At 47.8% G+C, this 20,778-nt stretch overlaps 1 long non-coding RNA gene across 1 annotated transcript in view; it reads left to right on the top strand.

The window, feature by feature from the left end:
• The window catches only part of LOC140204458 (uncharacterized), a 31,793-nt gene extending 11,686 nt beyond the window's left edge, over positions 1-20,107 (top strand). Inside the window, exon 3 of the long non-coding RNA XR_011887622.1 lies at positions 19,832-20,107. This is a non-coding gene — a long non-coding RNA (uncharacterized lncRNA). The remainder of the gene's footprint in view (positions 1-19,831) is intronic.
• Positions 20,108-20,778: the final 671 nt, after the last annotated feature.

The following is a 20,778-nucleotide window of genomic DNA, read 5'->3' as shown; positions in this document are numbered from 1 at the left end:
GGCTCGACACAGATCGCATACAGTTGACCGGACATGGGGCACCCTTGACGCACTCCTCTTCGGAAGTGGATAGGTCCTGTCAATGATCCGTTAATCTTAACTGGGCACTCTGCGGCAGAGTACAGGAGCCGAACTCGGGCCACAAAGTGTGGTCCGAGCCCAAAAGCCGCCACCTTTCCATCAGGGTCTGTGATGGAGGAGCCATCGGCAGCCAGCAGCTCCACTAGCTGCTTTTGAACTCCCCGCCACCTTTCCTAGCTGCTTTTGTACTCCCCGCCCACCAGGAAACTGTGGTCCACCCGGTCAAAAGCCTTCTCCTGGTCAAGAGAAAGAAACGCTGCTGGGGTCCCAGTCTCCTGGAGTAGGTGGATCAGGTCCCGTACTAGGTGGACATTGTCCTGGATGGAGCGGCCCGGGACTGTGTAAGATTGGTCAGGATGGACCACCTGTCCAATTACCGAACCCAGACGGTTGGCCATTGCCCGGGCGAAGATCTTGTAGTCCGTGCACAAGAGGGAGACCGGCCGCCAGTTCTTTAGCAGGCGGAGGTCTCCCTTCTTGGGCAGTAGGACCACAACAGCTCTTTGCCATGAGAGGGGCATTTCTCCGGTAGCTAGGCTCTCCCCTAGGACAAGGCTGTAATCATCCCCCAGGACATCCCAAAAAGCCTGATAAAACTCAACACTCAGTCCATCCAAACCAGGGGACTTGCCCCTCCGGAGTTGCCGAAGGGCAGTGGACAGCTCCTCCCGAGTCAGGGGGGCATCCAGACGCACTGCGTCCTCTGGGCTGACCTTAGGCAAATCCTTCCAGACCTCATTACACGCCTCCGCATTTGACGGATCAGGCGAGAATAAGGACCGATAGAATGAACGGACCTCGTTGTTAATTCCATCAGGGTCCGTGATGGAGGAGCCATCGGCAGCCAGCAGCTCCACCTGCTGCTTTTGAACTCCCCGCCACCTTTCCAACGAGTAGAAGAAGGGTGAGCCACGGTCCAAATCCTGCAGCATTTGGATCCGTGACCTCACGTACGCACCTCGGGACTGCTGAAGCTGCAGGTTCCTTAGTGCGTCCTTCTTCTCCTGGTATTCTTGCCACAGCTGCTGGTCTCCAGCGGTCGGACCGAGGCGGGACTCCAGGTCCAGCAACGCTCTCTCAAGCCGCTCAACCTCAGAGCTCCGCCTCTCTGTCGACCCCCTAGTGTACTCCCGACATAAAAACCGGATCCCACCATAGCTGTCGGGAACAGAACTCTCTCCGCCTCTCCTTCCAGGAGACCCAGAAAGCTCGGAACGAATCCCGGAACCGGCTGTCCTCCAGCAGCCGGTTGTTAAAATGCCAATATCCGGATCCCACCCGAGGGTGTAGTGGAATAAATTCCATCCACACAAGGTGATGATCCGAGCACGACACCGGCCGCATGGAGGACGCCGACACGCGGGAGACGTAGGCCCGAGAGATGTAAATGCGGTCTATCCTGGAACCTCCTTCTCTAGACCTTCTCGAGAAGGTGCTAGAGTTGGGGTGAAGATTCCGCCATCTGTCCACCAAGTCAAAGGAGCCGACTAGCTCCTTTAACTTTTTTGCCGATGCTGGGTCGCGTTGGAGGCCCGAACGGTCCTCCGCCTCGAGGGTACAATTGAAATCTCCCCCGAGGATGACGCAATCCCCACGATCGATGGAGCTCAGCAAGGTGGACAGCTGGCAGAATAGGCGCGTCTGCATCACACCGCGCCTGGGAGCATACACATTGATAAAATGCAATGGTACGCCATCCAGGCGCACAACCAGGTGGAGCAGACGGCCGGGCACAGCGTCCTGGACTCTTTTAATTACTGGCTGGAAGGTCGGGGCCAACAGGATCGCCACCCCGCTAGAAATGGAGCTGAGGTGGCTCATGTGGACCCCGCCCCGCCACTCCAGGAGCCAAGCAGACTCGTTCCCAGGGATGGTATAGGTTTCCTGCAGGAAACTCACCGTATACCGCCCATCCCTGAGGACTGAGAGATTGTTATGCCTGCGAAGAGGACCCTTGCTGCCGTTTACATTGAGACTAGCTATGGTAAGCTTCATGGCGGGAGCACACTAGGTCTCAGCAGCTGTGCCCATTTCGGTGAGAGCGGAGGCGTCCTCCACCACACTGTCCGGAAAGAAAGCAAGGTTACTTTTTGCCTTCCGGGCTCGAGCGGTACCAGCGACACCCTGGAGCGAGGCTGCTTCTCCCTCTGATGTCCCTTACTAGGTCATCTAGGAAAGATTTTAGTTGCTGTCTGTCGTTCCCCGCCACCACATTCCTCTTTCCCTTTCCCTTTCGTCCGAGGATGACTCGCAGGGACCTCACCAGCCTCGGCATGCTGGGCCAGCGAAGCGAGGCTAGTTGAGGCCGGTGCTTGGCACCCTCAGAGGTGAGAATAAAATGCTTAATTTTCTCTACAGGTATCAATGGGGACTTCTCAGGAGGGGTGAGGATGTCCATTATTTCACTATCGAAAGAGTCCCCCTCCAACCCGTCACTGCAGACAGAATCCCCATCGGCCTCCCCGCATGTTCCAAAAGATGGCTGCGCTTGTGACCCATACCGCGCAGCGGGCACCTCGCTCTTACCTGCCCGCTCCACCGTCGCATCAGCCTCATCCACATTCGCGACAGTGGAGGGACAATCCCCAGGGACTCCCTGCAAGTCATTAATTGCTGGGGTCGACGTGCACAGAATATCGGCCTCCCCAGGGGGCAGGCATAGAGGGGAACCCGGCACCTTTGGTCCAAGGGATTCACAAGCAGCCTGGTGCTGAGAATGAGAGAGCTTTGTCTCGTCTCCTCTTACATTATTCGGTACACTGGCCTCCAGAGAGGCGCTGACTTGTAGGTCCTGGGTGGAGGCCTCCAGGGCTGCCTCATTTGTGCAAACAGGGCTATGATAAGCTTTTTGCACAACCACACCATCTACCCCAGGACTGGTGGCTACATCTGGGGACTCAGGTTTAGAACCAACCCCTACCCGGATTCCCACCCCTTCCTGGGACTCCCCCGCATCTACATCCCCTGCCCTCTTGCGGGAACGTTCCCTTCTCCTCTTCACGCCGGAGGAGCACACAGGTGCAGGCTTCACCGATGGGGCGGCGCTTTCTGTTTCCATCGCCCCGTCTGCTTGCGCACCTCCCCGAGTCCCACGCTCCACTTCAGGCGAAATGGGCGTGAGCTCTGCGGCCTCAAAGGCCCGCTTCTTACTGTGTTTGGATTTCCCCTTTGCCTTCTTACTCCGCACAGACTCCACCCCGTCCCCCACCTGAACCACAGGGAGAGGAGCAGGGACCGACCCAACCGTAGGAGTAGGGGTAGGGGCAGGGTGAGGGGCTGGGGCAGGATCACGGGCGGGGGCAGGGTCAGATGCAGGCGCAGACGCACGCGCAGGAGTAGGATCAGGAGCAGAGGTAGCTGGGGCACTGGTGCCCGAAAAGGGCTCCCTCGGGTTCCGGGCGGCAGGACAGTCCCTCCGAAAGTGCCCCACCTCCCTGCACACATGGCACCGCGGGCGCTCGGAGCTCCAGTACACCTGATAATCCACTCCCTCGTGCTGGACAGTAAACCGGCCCTCAACATCGTCCTCCCTTTCCAGCTGCATGAATACCTGACGCCAGAAAGAGATTACGGTGCGGAGGGTGCGTCTCTTAAATTTGTGTCGGATGGCAGTGATCTCCGACCTTACTTGCCCTAAACGGGCCAGTGGGGGAAGCAAATCCTCATCTGGAATGAAAGGCTTAACATGCCCAAGCACGATACGTTGCGTGGGGGCTGTCACCAGCTCCATAGGTAAAAGGATGTTGTCTACCGTGACTCCCCTGCTTAGGGCCCGGTGCACTAGCTCTTCATTCGCCAGATAAAACACCGCCTTTCCGAACTCCTTCTCGGTGGCCAGAATACCACCTTTCCCAACAAGGTCCTCCATTGCCTCCGTACACTTTTCTAGTGTCATTCCAGGGCGCAAAATACATTGCACCCCACGTTCCACCTTCACCGACCGAAACAGGGCGTTGTCCGAGGCCGGGGAGGCAGCCGCCCTTGCGTAACTCCCCGAAGGCCCGCGACTCCCTGGAGACCGGTCCGGCATGCTGGCGCTCTTTCCAGTCCGAGAATCCTACAGCGGTGCCGGTTAGAAGTCCTGGAACGAGTCGGATAACTGGCCGGGAAAGTTTGCAGTCGACAGTTCCTCGCTGGCTCGGCGCCAGGAAAGGCTCCGTCGGACTTGCAGAGACCCAGGCCGGGAGAGGCCGAAACGTCCTTCCAGATGCTCCGGCACCAACACCGGACGAAAATCAGGAAAACAATGGAGGAGGAACGTTGCCCCGATGTCAATGGGGGGGAACGACGGCGTTTGCCTCCGGTTTTGGAGCGAACCGGCTTCCTGGCGAGTTGCCAGCGGCCGCAGCTGGGAGCTACGCAGTTAGCAGCCGCCAACAAACCCAGCCCAAACCAGCAGTAAAACTCCACACCGAGTTTCCACACCAGCGCCGTCACTCACTCAGTTGTCCAAGAGACGTTTAGAGCCACCTCCAAAGTATTCCACGAACTTTATCCAGTAGTTTTGCCTCGATTTCTCCCAGCTCAGTCAGCACAGCTCCCCAAGAAGATGGGAGGGAGGCCCATCGGCTGTTGGAGCATTGTATGATCCCCAATTCCTCCATCTTCTTGAATTCCTCCTTCGCCAGTCGGAGCTTGTCCGGTGGGAGCCTTCGATTACGGGCGTGGAGGGGTAGTCCCTGGGTCGGGATGTGGTGCTGTACTCTGTGTCTGGGCATGGCTGCCGTGAACTGCGGTGTCAGAACTGATGGGAAATCCACCAGGACCCTGGTGAATTCGTCGTTGGACAGCGTGATGAAGTCCAGGCGTGGGCCTGGCAACTTGGCTTCACTCAGGGAGAATGTTTGAAAAGTCTTGGCGTGGACTAGTTGCTTCCGTTGCAGGTCGACCAGCAGGCTGTGAGCTTGTGGAAAATCTGCCCCCAGGAGTGGTTGGGCCACGGCTGCCAGTGTGACGTCCCACGTGAACCGGCTGGAGCTGAACTGTAGCCGCACCATGTGGGTGCCGTCGGTCCGTATTGTGCTGCCCTCAGGGTGGGTCCCAGTTCTCTGTTACGGGTGTTGTAACTGGGAGGTAAAACGCTGATCTTCGCTCTGGTGTCGACCAAAAGGCGGCGTCCTGACTGCTTGTCCCAGACATACAGGAGGCTGTCCTGATGGCCAGCTGCCGTAGCGATCAGCGGCGGCTGCCCTGCGTTTCCCGGGAATTTGCAGGGTGGTCTACAGTGGCGGGCCTCTGTGCCCCACCACTGGTGGTAGAAGCAGCATTGGTCGTTGGGCTCCTCACTCCCGTCGCCGGGTTTTGTAGGCTCTGCTGCCGGGCCTGGTCTGGTCTGCGGTTGGGCACGCGGCTTGGTGATCTGTGCAGACGCCCCTCTCTCCTTCCTGGCATTCCACAGCACATCTGCCCGGGCCGCCACCTCCCGGGGGTCGCTGAAATCTGCGTCGGACAGCAGCAGGCAAATGTCCTCGGACAGTTGCTCTAGGAACACCTGCTCAAACATGGGGCAGGGTTTGTGTCCTTCAGCCAGGGCCAGCATTTCGTTCATTAATGCCGACGGCAGCCTGTCGCCCAGACCATCCAGGTGCAGTAAGCGGGCAGCTCGCTTGCGCCGTGAGAGTCCAAAAGTCCTTATGAGCAGGGCTTTGAATGCTGTGTATTTGCCGTCCTCCGGGGGCAACTGTATAAACTCCTCAACTTGTGCAGCTGTCTCCTGGTCGAGCGAGCTCACCACGTAGTAGTAATGAGCGGAATCGGAGGTTATCGGCCGAATGTGGAATTGGGCTTCTGCTTGTTTGAAGCATAAGCGGGGTCGCAGCGTCCAGAAGCTTGGCAGTTTTAACGAAACTGCATGAACAGATGCGGCGTTGGTCATCTCTGGTCCAAATATCGTTTGGGCCGTCAGGGTCACCAATTGTAGCGGTGTGCTACACACAGCGCTAGAATAACGACACGTAGTCGGTGAGTTGGAGTTGCGATAAAAAAGATTTATTCAAACTTCGCGGCCTCCTTTAAAGCCTTCCCCTTCCCGCCCTCCCCGGGCTGGACTGCTGTGGGGAATGCATATTCCCAGACCGTTTCGCGCACGGGATTTTCCTGCACTGGTGAAGATGGCCTGGCGCTGTTTTTGGGGGCCGGCCTCTCTGCCGGCGCGCGTCGTTTTGTGAGCCGGTTCGTGTGTGCTGGAAAGTGGGTCCCCACAATATTGTGGGGAGTGAAAAAGGTTAGCAACAATTACAGTGGGTTGTTGATCAGCTGAGTAGGTGGGCTGAGGAATTACAAATAGAGTATAATTCAGATGAGGATGTCTCTGAGTGATGGCAGAACATTCTCAGTGAGGAAGGTGAACAGATAGAAATGGTTGCACACATTGGCTGAAATGACAATAGGCAGAAAAGTGGATGTGCTGCTGTGGGGTGAATACAGGGAGTTGGAAAACAGGTTAAGATGTAAGACTCCATCAGTGATAATCTCTGGATAATTCCCAGTGCCGTGTGCTGGTGAGGTTAAAAAATTGACGTATTGTAGATGAGGACATTGCAGAGACCTTGCACAGGGAGCAGGAATTCAGTTCTCCGGACCTTTCAGATGTTTTCTGGGACAGACTTAATGTGCACAGATAATTTTGCACCTTAACTTAAGAAGGGCTGCAAATAAAAATAAAATGCTGGGAACTATGGACGAGTGAACCCAATATCTGTGGAATTAAGTTAATATAATAGAGCAAAAATCAGTGGGAAGTTAGTTTGGGAAGATATAAAAACCACCAGAAGTCAACAATAAAAGTCTTAAAGAAGCAAAAGATGGAATATGAAAATAAGCTAGCCAATAATATTAAAGAGGATACCAAAAGTGTCTTCAGATACATAAAGTGTAAAGAGAGGTGAGAGTGGATACCAGACCACTGGAAAACAATGCTGGAGAGGTAGTAATGGGGACAAGGAAATGGTGGACAAACTGCACAAGTATTTTGCATCAGTCATCACTGTGGAAGACACTAGCAGTATTGTGGAAGTTCGAGAGGGTCGGGGGCAGAAGGGAGTGAAGCTGCCATTACTAGGGAGAAAGTTCTTGACAAACCGAAATGTCTGAAGTTAAATAATTCACCTGGACCGATGGTGCACACCCCAGGGATCTGAAAGAGGTGGCTGAAGGGATTGTGGAGATATTACTGATGATCTTTCAGGAATCACTAGATTCTGAAATGGTTCCAAAAGCATAGAAGATTGTAAATGTCACTCCACTCTTCAAGAAGGGAGAGAGGCAGAAGAAAGGAAATTATAGGCCAGTTGGTCTGACCTCAGTGGTTGGGAAGATGTTGGAGTTGATTCGTTTTGGAGTACTTGGAGGCACAAATAGGCACAGTCATCAAGGTTTCCTCAATTGAAAATCCTGACTGATGAAACTTGGAATTCTTCAAAGAAATACAAAGCAGAAAAAACACAGGAGAATTAATGGATGCTGTGCATTTGAAATTTCAGAAGGCCTTTGACAAGGTGCCACACATGAGGCCGCTTAACAAGTTATGAGCCCATGGTATTTCAGGAAAGATATTAGAATGGATAAAGTGGCTGATTGGCAGGAGGCACAGAGTGAGAAGAGGAGCCTTTCTGGTTGGCTGTGGGTGACTGGTGGTGTTCCACAGGGTTTTGTGTTGGGACTGTTTCATTGAACATGTAATGTGTAATGTAACCGGCAACAATGAATATCAATCGAGACAGGTTATATAAAAACAACCAAACATTTATTAAACACGGATAAACGATAAGGGAAAAAATAAACAAAATCTTTAACTGGAAGTTAACAGATATGCAGCCGTTCACCAGCTCGCCACTCGGCTCTGGTTCTCAAAGCGTTAAATGCGAAAACAGTTCTTAAAGTGATACAGTCAGATATAGTTCTTAAAGCGATAACTTCGAGGAAGTCCAACAGTTTTACACGTTCAATTGGGAGAGACTTCTCTGGAGAAGGATTTCTTCACACACGCAACTTTCCTGCTGGTTCTGTCCACAGGATTCATGATATCGAAAATAAACAGTTTATATCAACTGACCTTAAGTTCCTTTAGAGAGAGAGAGCACCTTTTTGCATGAACTCCTTTCTCTTTTTGGCAAGAGTTATCTCGATGCAGGTCGTACTTCTCCAACGGAGACTCAGTAAGGTCGATCCTTAAACTGCCAAACGATGCCGACTTCTCTCGATCCTTCGATTCTGTACTTTGATAAATTCTTCACCCTCCCTTCTACTGTTGGAATTGGGTAAATCAACACATCTAGCAAAAATTTCCAGTCCAACAATATGGTATTTTTCTAGAGAACGCAGTACTCCGTTTTAAACATGAAACTGTGTCACAAAAACAAACGCGCAACAAACGGAGACACAACACGCTCTACGTGGAAACCTACAAACTAAAAAACCCTACTGCGTCACCTGGGTCGACCCTTATATAGTCATGGGTCACGTCATCACGTGACCTCACATCGGTGGGAAAATCACATCAGGTGACCTCCAAAAGACCATTACATCAGTCTCACAGAAAAGAAACACATCTCCTTGAGTATGTAACAAATGTCGATGACTGGGACGATGGAATTGATGGCTTTGTTGTGAAGTTTGCAGATGATACGAAGGTAACTGAAGGGGCAGGTAGTTTTGAGGAATTACAGAGGCTACAGAAGGATTTAGCCAGATTAGGAGAATGGGCAATGAAATTGCAGATGGAATATAGTGGAATTCAGTGTCTGGAAGGGTTTGGTTTTGCACTCTGGCAGATGAAATAAGAGGATAGACTATTTTCTAAATGGAGAGAAAATTCAAAAATCTGATGTGCAAATGGACTTGGGAGTCCTTGTGCAGGATTCCTTAAAGGTTAACTTGTATGTGGCATCATTGGTGAGGAAGGCAAATGTGATGTCAGCATTCATTTCAGGAGGTCGAGAAGGTAAAAGCAATGATGTAATGTTGAGACTTCAGAAAGCACTGGTGAGGCCAACTTGGAGTATTGTGAGCAATTTTGGGCCCCTTATCAAAGAAAGGATGTGGTGACATTGGAAAGGATTCAAAGCAAATTCATGAAAATGATTCCGGGATTGAAAGGCTTGTCATATGAAGACCGTTTGATGGCTTTGGGCCTGTGCTCAGTGGATTTCAGAAGAATGAGGGGTGATCTCATTGAAACAGATCGAATGTTGAAAAGCCTCAATGGAGCGGCTGTGGAGAGGATGTTTCCAATGGTGGGAGAGTCTTAAGACCAGAGGACACAGCCTCAGAATAGAGGGGTGTCCTGCCAGAACAGAGGTGAGGACAAAATTCTTTCAGAGAAGTGGTGAATCTGTGGAGTTCGCTGCCACGGACGGCTGTAGGGGCGAAGTGTTTTGAGGCAGATGTTGATAGATTCTTGACTAGTTAGGGCAAGAAGGGATACGGGAAGCAGACAGGAGATTGGGGATGAGGGAAAATCGATCAGCCATGATGAAGTGGCAAAGCAGATTCGATGGGCCAAATGGTCTAATTCTACTGTTATATCTTAAGCTTTTAACGTAGGAGTTCTGAGAGTTAAGAGCTATTCCAGAAAACTGGGGTAGATTAGGATTAGTGAGTAAGGCTCTTCGTGTGGGAGATTATGTTTCATGAGTTTCCTCTGTTTAGTCCCTGCTTCACCTTCCGTAAGACCATAAGGTTTCTCTCTTTCTGCTCTCATTTCTTCATTACTGATCTATTAGGACTAGTAGTTTAGTGGGAATGGCTCCAGGGGCAGTGTTTTGCATTCTGTGTGGGATGTGGGGTGTCTGGGAGACTCCAGTCTCCCAGGTGAACACATCTGTACCAGGTGCGCCCAGTTGCAGCAACTGAGAGAATGTATTAAGGAACTGGAGCTGCAACTCGATGACCTTCGACTCGTACGGAAGAATGAGGAGGTGAAAGACAGGAGCTACAGGGAGGTAATAACCCCAAGGTTGCAGGAGACTGTCAGGAGGTTGGGGCTGAGAGAGAAAATGGATCAACCACGATGAAATGTCGAAGCAGACGCGATGGGTCAAAATGGCCTAATTCTGCTATATCTTATGATTTTAATGGAGGAGTTCTGAAGCTTGAGAGCTATTTCAAAAAACTGGGGTAGATTAGGATTAGTAAACAAGGTTGTGTGTGTGGGAGATTATGTCTCATGAATATGAACATTTGATCTGTTTCAATGAGGTCATTTTTCTGAAATCCACTGAACACAGGCCCAAAGCCATCAAACGGTCTTCATATGACAAGCCTTTCAATCCAGGAATCATTTTTGTGAATCTCATTTGAACCTTTTCCAATGTCACCACATCCTTTCTTTGATATGGGGCCAAAATTGCTCACAATAATCCAAGTTGGCCTCACCAGTGCTTTCTGAAGTCTCAACAACTGGGTGACTGTCAGGAGAACGAGGGGAAATGCACAACCAGTGCAGAGGGCACCTGTGGCTGTTCCCCTCAATAATAAGTGTTTAACTTTTCGTACTACTGAGGGGTCGACCTTCCAGTGGGGAGCCAGAATGACCGGGTCTCTAGCACTGAGTCTGGTGATGTGGCTCAGAAGAGCAGAGATATCAAGAGGTCTGCAGTGTTGATAGGAGATTCCTCGGTCAGAGAAACAGAGATGAGGTTCTGTGGGCGCAGTAGAGACATGCAGATGGTAGGTTGTATCACTACTGCCAGGCTTAGGGATGTCTCAAATTGTGCCCATGGCAATCTCAAGGGTGAGGGTGAGCAGCCAGAAGTCTTTGCTATGAGACACTCCCAACTGCACCAACTTCCGGGATTTAGGCACACGAACACTCGGGAGTACGGATAGCTGGCACGGCCCCTTTTAGGATTCAGGATGATCCCGCTAATTGGTAGTCCTGGTTTTGGTGCTAAGAATTGACTATATAATGAATAACTGAACAGATATTTGATGCCACATGGAATATCATCAAGCAACGCACAGAAAATCCTGGAGGAACTCAGCAGGCCAAGCAGCATCTATGGAAAAGAGTATAGTTGACGTTTCAGGCTGGGACCCTTCATCACGATGAGGGATCTGCTGAGTTCCTCCAGAATTTTGTGTGTGTTTCTTGGATTTCCAGCATCTGCAGATTTTCTCTTGTTTGTAAGGAACAGCTGATTAGTTTTGGTGCTCAATTGTAAGGTGACTAGTGATATCATCTCGTGTTTGCTTTGTGTCCAAATCTAGTTTGATACAGCGTATAAAATCTTGCTTCGCATACCCCAGCAATTGGTCCAAACCATCCTCATCAAGGACTCTCATCTCAGTACGATTGAGCCAACATGGACCCAGTGGGATATCAAAATCTTTCCTGCACTGTGGCCAGCTGCAGTGAAATGATTTCCAGACAAGGTCTGGAGATCCAGAACCTCCAGGTAACCGTACATCAACTTGCATAAAGAGGAAGCCAAGTTCACTCAGGAGAGCCAGTCAGTTCTTCTGTGGAGCCAGCACTTCTTCCATCCTTGGAGAGATTCGATGGTACCCAGGTTCTTGCCACAGCTTCCTCACACAATACTCATTAGTGTTTAAACTACAGCCATCCCAGTTCCCTTCAGAGCACGGAAAAGTGGCCTTCATTACCTCTCTCGTGACTGGAAGACCCTGACCTGGGCTACTATGCACTGGGGACTCAGTCAGAGATCTGCTCGGATTCAGAGGAATTCATGGCCGCCATGAGGAAGGTATTTCATCACCCCAGAGGAGCCTGCGAGCCTCGGGCCGCCTGATGAAGATTCAGCACGGGGTATAGTCCACGGCCGACTACACAGTCGAATTTTGGATCTTGGCCCAGGAGAGTGGTTGGAACAGGGAGATCTTGGCCGTCACACCGCCATGAATTCCAAGATGAACTGAAGTATTCCCTCGCCTCAGCAGAGCCAGCAGAGAACTCAAAGGTTCTGATTGACCAGTCCATCCATCTCAATAATTATCTGTCAGAGCGAAAGTGGGACCACTTCAGGAAATCAAAGGGAGCCACTCCAAGCCCGGTTCCTACACATCGTAGTTCCACTCCCCAGCCTTAGACCATAACCAGCCTGTCACCTGCTCAAGATCCAGTCAAACCCATGCAGCTCAGTTGCATGAGACTCTCTGCCGATGAGAGATCCCGGGATCGGAATCGAGATCGCTGGTTTACCTGCAGGGAAGTATGTCACCAGCGGGCCGTATGTCCCAGGCTGCAACTGTTGGGACGGCTAAGACGTCCAGTATCGGGAGGACAGTGATGGTGGTAGTCACTACTCCCTTCCCACTGATTCTGGGTTCATGCTGAAGGCAGAGTTTTCCAGGGTAACAACTTAAGGCAGGTGGGGACTTCACTGTACTAGGGCAGCGGGTAATTTTTTGGATTTAAGAACAGCCCATTGGTTCGACATACTGCAGCGAGAGTTGAGTCAACCCATGTCTGCAAATGTCTTGGATGGTCATCCTCCAGGTTCTGGACAGATCCAGCTGTGGACAGACTGTGGATTTGCAGATGAGGACAGATAGAGAGATGGATACTTTATTGATCCCAAAGGAAATTACAGTGTCACAGTAGCATTACAAGTGCACAGATATAAATATTAAAAGCAGAAAGAATAAAAACTGTCTATCAGGAGGAAGCCATCACTTCCCTGGCTATAGGTTGACTCATTATAGAGCTCAATGGCCGAGAGTATGAATGACCTCATGTAGCTCTGTTTGCAGCAGCACACTAGTCTTAGTCTATCACTAAAAGTGCTCCTCTGTTCAGCCAAGATGGCATGCGGCGGGTGAGAAACATTGTCCAGAATTGCCAGGGTTCTCCGATGGGTCCTTTGTTCCACCACAGCCTCCAGTATATCCAGTTTGACTCCGATAACAGAGCCAGCCTTTCTTATCGGTGTACTGAGCCTGTTAGCATCACCCGTGTTGATGTCATTGCCCCTGGACACCACCCCATAGAAGACTGTACTGGCAACAACAGACTGGTAGAACATGTGAAGGAAAGGCCTGCATCCTCCAAAGGATCTCACTCTCCTCAGGAAGTAGAAGTAACTCTGGCCCTCTTTGTGGAAGACATTAGTTTCTACATTATTGACTCTCCACTCATACCCCTGATCCTTGGGTACCCTTGGCTGTCCCAGAATAACCCATCCAATAAATGGAGGGAGGGGAGAATCATTGCTTGGTCCAGTCATTGTAAGACCGTTTGTTTGTGGCATGGTGTTCCAAGTCCCGGACTCTCCTGTGACCAACAACCAGTAATGGGGAAGCCTTAGAGCTTCTGGACACCTAGTCCTGCCCTCAAGGATGGACAAGCCGGTTCCAGCAAATGGGACTGTGTGGGTCCTGACACTCTCGAGTCGGGATCCCACAGGAACCGGAGAGAGGGAAACTCTAGTTCAGGAGAGGACCAAAGAGATGCCCAAACAAAGAGTCCACCTTGAGATTGCCACTGGAGATGACGAACCTCGAAAATGAAACAGTCATCACGTGAAACTCGGAGTTCTCCAACTTGACATAAAGTTCATGCTCTGGAAATCTCTTTAAAATGTCCCTTCATAAACAACGTTCTCCTTCATGGGTTTTGGGAAGATAAGGATGTCGTCCAAGTCAACTAAGGCATACTTATGGAAAGGATCCTGGAGCATGTCATTTGTAAATGGCTGCAGCATTCACAAGGCTGAAGGGCATAACCAGGTACTCGTCGTGCCCCATCAGTGTACTGAATGCAGTTTTACACTCATCGCCTTCCCTTATATGGACCAGATTGTATTCACTCCGTACGTCTAGTTTTGTGAACACGCTCGCTCCGTGAAGCATCTCGAATGCCGTTTTCATGAATGGTAGTGGGTAGTGATTTTTGGCTGTCATGCAGTTTAATCCCTTATAAGCAATGCACGGCCGCTGGGTCCCACCCTTGTTTTGTACGAAGAAGAAGCCTGCGCAGGCGGGTGAGGTGGAGGGCTGAATGAAGCCCATGGCAAGACCTTCCTTCATATGGTCTTCCATTACACTTCTCTCTGGGCCCAAGAGCAGGTACAATCAATTCTGCGGGGTAAAGAAATGGGCAGCAGGTCAATCGCACAGTCGTAGGGTCAGTGCGGGGGAAGGCGTGAGGCCTGTCTCTTGCCAAAGACCTCCTGAAACTCCTTGTGGAATGAAAGGATTTCGACCCTTTTGGGTGTTGCTCTCTCCTTCAGACCTTCCTGTGAGAATGACTCCTGAGCCTTGGGCAGCATGAGTGATTCAATCGACCTCAGAGACCCCTCCCTATGCTCAAAGATCATTCATGGAAACGGGCCAAATCGGAGTCCAAATCCCCGTCTAAATCCTCAGGCAATGGCAGCGAGGCATTACAGAGGGTTCCTTCCCTCCTGGAAATTGGTTTCATGGTTCAGTGTAAAGCAGTCTTTTCCCTTCCTTGAGACCTGGCACCTGGATTCCTTAAACTTGTCTGCAAGTTCCCCAGACTGTTTGGGCATCTCTTTGGTCCTCTCCTGAACTAGAGATTCCCTCTCTCTAGTTCCTGTGGGATCCCGACTCAAGAGTGTTCAGGACTCTCACAGTCCCACTGGCTGGAACCAGCTTGTACATCCTTGAGGGCAGGACTAGGTGTCCAGAAGGTCTGAGGCTGCCCCATTACTGGTCATTGGTCACAGGAGAGTCTGGGACTTGGAACACCATGCCACAAACAAACAGTCTTACAATGACTGGACCAAGCAATGATTCTCCTCTCCCTCCAGTTCATGGATGGGTTATGCTGGGACAGCCAAGGGTACCCGAGGATCAGGGGTATGAGTGGAGAGTCAATAATGTAGAAACGAATGTCTTCCACAGGAAGGGCCAGAGTTACTTCTACTTCCTGAGGAGAGTGAGATCCTTTGGAGGATGCAGGCCTTTCCTTCACATGTTCTACCAGTCTGTTGTTGCCAGTACAGTCTTCTATGGGGTGGTGTCCTGGGGCAATGACATCAATATGGGTGATGCTAACAGGCTCAATAAACTGATTAGAAAGGCTGGCTCTGTTATAGGAGTCAAAGTGGATATACTGGAGGCTGTGGTAGAGCAAAGGGCCCATCGGAGAATCCTGGCAATTCTGGACAATGTTTCTCACCCTCCGCATGCCACCTTGGCGAAACAGAGGAGCACTTTTAATAATAGACTAAGACAAGTGTGCTGCTGCAAACAGAGCTACATGAGGTCATTCATACCCTCGGCCATTGGGCTCTATAATGAGTCAACCTATAGCCAGGGAAGTGATGCCCCCTCCTGGTAGACAGTTTGAGGTAACTTATTTTCTATTCGTTCATTCTTTTTCCAATATTTTTATTAAATTTCATATACATAAATACAGAATTCATAAGGATACTTATTATAAATCAGTATAAGGTAGCACATAATGCACTATATATAAATCACACTGATACCATCATGGTTTCCCATATTCATGATCAATCAAATTAAATAAATTGAATTATGAAATACAATAATATAGTTAATTATGTTATAAAAAGATCTACAACCCCTGCCAAGACAAAGCTGGGTGGTTAAAAAAAAACAAAAAAAATAGAGTACGATATAGTGTTTTATAATAGTAGACCAGATCTATATTTTAATAACAATAACAATTCAAAGAGTTTCAAAATAGTTCAGAAAGGATCCCCATAACATTTGAAAATCTTGATTAGAATCAGAAATCAAACAACGAATCTTCTGTAAATTTAAACATGACATAATATCGCATAACCATTGAGCATGTGTGGGGGGGAGCAACCTCCTTCCATTTAAGCAAGATCGCCCTCCTAGCCATATGAGAAATAAAAGCCAGTACCCTCAAATGAGAAGACTCCAAAATTATAGTCTTTCTTCAACGATACCAAATAAGGCAGTCAAAGGATTGGGTTTAAAATTAACTTTAAAAAGTACAGAAAAAGTTTGGAATACATCTTTCCAACATTTTTCAAGGCTTGAATATGACAAAAACATCTGAATTAATGAAACCTCTCCATTATTACATCTGTCACGATAAGGAGCTATATCTGCAAAAAAACGAGAGAGCTTGTCTTTAGACATATGAGCCCTCAGTACCACTTTAAATTGTGGGAGGGAATGATGAGCACGTAATGATGAAGAGTTAACTATTTTGAAAACAGCCCTCCAGATCTCATCAGATAATGAAGTCTGTAAATCCTTTTTCCAATCTTTCTTTAATTTTGTCTAAAGGAGCCATTCTCAGTCCCAACAACAGACCATAAATATAAGATATTGAGCCAGTATCAAAAGGTTTCAAGTTAAAAATTACGTCTATTATGTTCTTTTCCGGGCTGGTGGGAAATGTATGTAGTTTAGATCTTAAAAAATCTCTAATCTGTAGATATTGAAAAAAGTGGGTATTTGATGTTATATTTCACTGAGAGCTGCTCAAAAGAAGAAAAATACCCTCCAACAAACAGATCCTGAAATCGTTTAATGCCTAATCTATCCCATTCTCTAAAATACAGATCGGTTGTAGATGGTTAAAAAAAATTAGAAAAAAATAGGACTAGAAAGAGAAAATCTCAATAAACTTAAATGTTTTTTAAACTGTAGCCAGATCCTCAAAGTGTGTTTAACCACCAAACTGTTAGTTAATTTATTTAAAGATAAAGGAAGAGAGTATCGAAGAAGAGAGATAATAGAAAATTTTGCAACAGAGCTGGCTTCCAAAAAAGACCCATATTGGACAATCCTCACAATCAATATAATATAACCAGAACGTGAGCTTTCGTATGTTAATTGCCCAATAATATAACCTAAAATTGGGCAGAGCAAGGCCTCCATTCTTTTTAATTTTTTGAAGATGCGCTTTATTTAATCGAGGTTTTCTGTTCTTCCATATATAAGAAGAAAGAATCGAATCTAAAGAATCAAAAAAAGACTTAGGAATAAAAACAGGTGCAACTAGAAAAAGGTATATAAATTTAGGTAAAATATTCATTTTAATAGAATTAATTTGACCAATCAATAATAAAGAGAGAGGCAACCAATTAGAAAGTGTCTTTTTCACATAAATCATTGAGGTTAGAAAATTTTCTTTGAACAGATCTTTATAATTCTTTGGGATTGTTACACCCAAATATGTAAATTGTTTTCTTACAATTTTAAAAGGAAGGTTAATATTGAATGTTCATTCTCCTAATCTGACTAAATCCTTATGTAGCCTCTCTACTTCCTCAAAACTACCTGCCCCTTCACCTATCTTCATATCATCTGCTAACTTTGCAACAAAGCCATCAATTCCGTCATCCAAGTCATCAACATTATATGTTCAATGAAACAGTCCCAACACAGAACCCTGCAGAACACCACTAGTCACCGACAGCCAACCAGAAAAAGCTCCTCTTCCCACTCTTTGCCTCCTGCCAATCAGCCACTTTATCCATGCTAATATCTTTCCTGAAATACCATGGGCTCGTAACGTTTTAAACAGCCTCACATGTGGAACCTTATCAAAGACCTTCTGAAAATCCAAGTGCACTTCATCCACTAATTCTCCTCTGTCTTTTCCGCTTTGTATTTCTTTGAAGAATTCCAGCAGATTTGTCAGGCAAGATTTTCACTTGAGGAAACCATGCTGACTGTGCCTATTTTATCATGTGCCTCCATGTACTCCAAAACGAATCAACTCCAACATCTTCCCAACCACTGAGGTCAGACCAACTGGCCTATAATTTCCTTTCTTCTGCCTCTCTCCCTTCTTGAAGAGTGGAGTGACATTTACCATTTTCCATGCTTTTGGAACCATTTCAGAATCTAGTGATTCCTGAAAGATCATCACTGATATCTCCACAATCCCTTCAGCCACCTCTTTCAGAACCCGGGGGTGTACACCATCGGTCCAGTTGAATTATTTACATTCAGACCTTTCAGATTCTCAAGAACCTTCTCCCTAGTAATGGCAGCTTCACTCACTTCTGCTCCCGACACTCTCGAACTTCCACAATACTGCTTGTCTCTTCCACAGTGACGACTGATGCAAAATACTTGTCCAGTTTGTCCACCATTTCCTTGGCCCCATTACTACCTCTCCAGCATTGTTTTCCAGTGGTCTGATATCCACTCTCACCTCTCTTTTACACTCTATGTATCTGAAGACACTTTTGGTATCCTCTTTAATATTATTGGCTAGCTTATTTTCATATTCCATCTTTTGCTTCATTAAGATCTTTTTCGTTTACTTCTCCTGGTTTTTAAAATCTTCCCAATCTAACTTTCCACTGAATTTTGCTTAATTATATTAACTTCCTACCATTGATATTGGGTTCACGGTCCATAGTTCCTAGCATTTTTTTTTTGCAACCCTTCTTAAATTAAGGCCCAAAATTATCCGAACAGACCCCAGTAAACATCTGAAAGGGCGGAGAACTGAATTCCTGCTCCCTGTGCAAGGTCTCAGCAATGTACTAATGTACAATGTGTTAAATTTTTAACCTCCCCAGCACACGGCATTGGGAATTATCCAGAGATTATCACTGATGGAGTCTTACATCTTAACCTGTTCTCCAACTCCCTATTTTCACTCCACAGCAGCACATCCATTTTTCTGCCTATCGTCATTTGAACCAATGTGTGCAACCACTTCTATCTGCTCAGCCTCCCCACTGAGAATGTTCTGCCATCACTCAGAGACATCCTCATCTGAATTGTACTCTATTTGTAATTCCTCAGTCCACCTACTCAGCTGATCAAGATCCCGCTGTAATTGTTGCTAACCTTTTTCACTGCCCACAATACCGTCTATTTCAGTGTCACCTGTCATCCAATATTCAGGAATATGGGATCAATTCCTATCAGTGAGATGACTTCTTCATCCAGGTATCAGCAGTCATTTGGACCAGGATAAGATTCAAAGGAACAATTCTCAGTCCATCTCCAGGGAAATGCCCCCTAATTCAGTGTTGTGTGAAAATATAATTGGATACGGTTTTGGACACACACACACACATTCAGATAGTGGGGGAGATTCCCAGTGCTAAAACACAGGTTGCAGAGCAGGAAGTGAGGAACGTGGCTTGGATTTGTATATTAGTCCAGTACATTGGCCGTGGAGGGTCTCTCCCTTTTACTCTGTGATCTCTCCCTTCATTCCCTTCCTTGCATTTTTCTCTCAAACTGACCTTTCTCTCTCTCTTTCCACCTTCTCAAAGCTCATTTAAGACTTTTCAAACCTCCTATTTTTTGCCGCATTCCTCCCTCCCGCCCCATAGCACACGGGGAAAGAAGCTGGCTCTGACAAGCAGCCTGTACTTTGTACAAACAGACTGTCAGAGCCATTAGCTGGGAGAGAGAGAGAAGCAGAGACACAAACAGGAAGCAGAAGACTAAGCTGTTGCTGTGAGCAGTGAAGAGTGTAAAATATACTGGAGGACTGGCAGCACGTACTCACAGAGGGCAAGAAGGAGAGGCAGGCCAGGGTCGGGAGCCAACATTCCCAGAGGGGAGCAGAGGCCAGTGGCAAGGTAAGGTCCTCAGTTGTTGCACTTCCTGGCTTTGCAGATGGCTGAAACGTGAGAGTGGGAGAGAGTCTGGCTGCAGAGCAACAGATATGGTACCATGCGAGTGAGAGTTACTGAGAATTTAATCAATAGGCCGAGTTGGTGATGAAAATACGTAAAGTCAGATCGCATCATGGCAGCTGGAATGTTAAAGTCAGTTTTTTAAACATGTAACTCTGGCTTTGAGAAATGAATTGGTGTCTAAATGCATGACTGATGTGTTTCAGGGAATGGAATCTGCTGACTTACCTGGTCTGGCCTGTATATGTCTCCAGGCTCTCAGTAATGTAATTGACCTTTAACTGCACTGTGAAATGGCCCAGTGATCCACCCAGTTCAAGAGCAGTTGGGATGGGAAAGAAATGTTGTTCTACTCACATCCCATGAATGAATAACGAAAAGTCATCCACGGTTATGTTGTATCATGATGGATCCATCACTGTATTGTTTTCAGATCGATCCCACAAGATTGGGATTGATTTTTAAATTTAGTGTTAATAATATTTCATGACTTTATTACTGTTTATTACTTTATGTAGTTACATCGCAATATTGAATTGTTTCTATGGAAATTCCATTGTTAAGTTGTTTCTGTTCTGACATCAGATTAAAACATGTACATGGTCGATATCCAGTTCTGTGTCACCTGTACTTGTACCAACAGCTCCACACTCTCTGATGGGGGATGCTGCAGGATGCACAGAGTTTCCTTCAGATAAACACTGCGAAGGCCAAAAGCTTTGGTTCCAACAGTGACTTCTGTTCCAGGGCACTGATGCTGTTGTCCCTTTTCACTGACCTGAGATCAAAAACACAGGCTGACTTGGCTGTTCACTGTAGTACAGAGGGACAGAGGTACTGCTTTCAGCTGAGACATTAAAGGGAGATTGTGCATGGAATGGAGAAGCTCCTGTCCCCACAGTTTGATTGGACATGGGGTGCGGAGAATTAGGATAATGAAACACCTTCAATAACTCCAAAAGACTGAAGTAGGGTAAATACTGAAAGGCTTTTATTCGCAGTAAAATACAACTTCCATGGTGAGTGTCTGCCCCTGAATTGAGGGGGAGGAGCAAGGTGAAATCACCTTTATTCAGGGGTCTGCGGGAGGAGCCACAGGGGCAGTCAGCAGAGGGGCGTTTCCAGACTGTTAACCCAGTTACAACATATATAT

Source organism: Mobula birostris, chromosome 10 (genome assembly GCF_030028105.1).
Source record: "Mobula birostris isolate sMobBir1 chromosome 10, sMobBir1.hap1, whole genome shotgun sequence".
NCBI lineage: Eukaryota > Metazoa > Chordata > Chondrichthyes > Myliobatiformes > Myliobatidae > Mobula > Mobula birostris.
Note: the sequence above shows the minus strand (reverse complement) of the source record. Positions and strands in the feature narration are given on the sequence as shown.